Source organism: Aulonocara stuartgranti (genome assembly GCF_965226115.1).
Source record: "Aulonocara stuartgranti genome assembly, chromosome: 1".
In the NCBI taxonomy this organism is placed as follows: Eukaryota; Metazoa; Chordata; class Actinopteri; order Cichliformes; family Cichlidae; genus Aulonocara; species Aulonocara stuartgranti.
In genome coordinates, this window is record NC_138939.1 from 28,134,832 (window position 1) to 28,136,034 (window position 1,203).

Here is a 1,203-nt window from a genome sequence, read left to right on the forward strand (position 1 = left end):
TTTAGTAAAATGGAACATGTTGATTGTATAACACCACAAAATGTCATATTTTTGTCCTTTCCGTTGCTTATGCACACACACATGCACACAAAAGAAAATTGTTTCATAATGGACCCTCTTCAGCTAAATTGGTCGTCTCTGTGTAATAAATGGGCTTCACTGGGAACAGCTGTTGCTACTCTGCAGGCACAGGGAACATTTTGTGACGAGGACTCTGTGAATATCAACGGGTTTTTAGATTGTTTTTCTCTGATTAAGGGCACATTATTATGATGTTAGCTGCTGTTGTTTATCACAGCGGCCCCAAAAGTGCTTCGAGTCCTAAAGTGAGTGCCGGCGCGTTTTCGTTCTCTTCTTAAAACGACGAGTATGAAAACGACTTTTATTTTGCGTACTGTGACTTTTTCTACAGTTTGGATTTCAAGTTTTAAACAACACTGAAAGACTGGCTGCTGTGCATCCAGCAGTCTCTCCAGCACGTTTCTCCTTTAGGAGGCCAGAAAAGGGTTCGTGTCTCCCCCCCTGCCCTCCCAGCCACACAATGACTGCTTTAATTTCCATTACTGGAGAAGCAGCCAAGCTGGAATGTATTAATATAAAGTGCATGATTCAAGTCAGAAGTACTGCAAATATTCGTTCCCCTCCACTATACAGTGTCTCCCAGTTTGAGGAGAATCTGTAACTGTGATGTCAAAGCTTAGAAACGACACATTGATATCAGTGGTCGGGACAGGCTGTAATTTTGGCCAGAGTCGAAGCTTTCAAAGTGGCGACGTCTATATTTATAAAGGCACTTTGTGTTCTAACTTTAGTGACCGGTGCTCAGCACAGCTCTGGTCTGAATATGGACACACATCCTGACACCGTGCAGCCATAATGAGCAGTCTCGATTTGTGGCAGATAACTGCCGGAAGCTTTGTCCCCACGTTTGTTCAGCCCGAGTGCAAAACCTGCAGCCAGTGCCAAGCAGGTCACCGCTTTTACACGAGGTATTTTAGGGCTCGCCGTTGAAGGAAATTCTGTGGAAGCTTAAGCAGTTCCTCATCTAGGAGTTTTAATTGGCTTCCCAGGAAAGAGAATAGCATTCATAACCTTGAATTAGGAGGCGATGTGGTAAGCTACTGTCAGCTGATTGATGGTGAGTTGAGCTGCTTATCCTGGTGCTGCTGGATTTTATTTTTAACCTGGTGGCACCTGACAGGC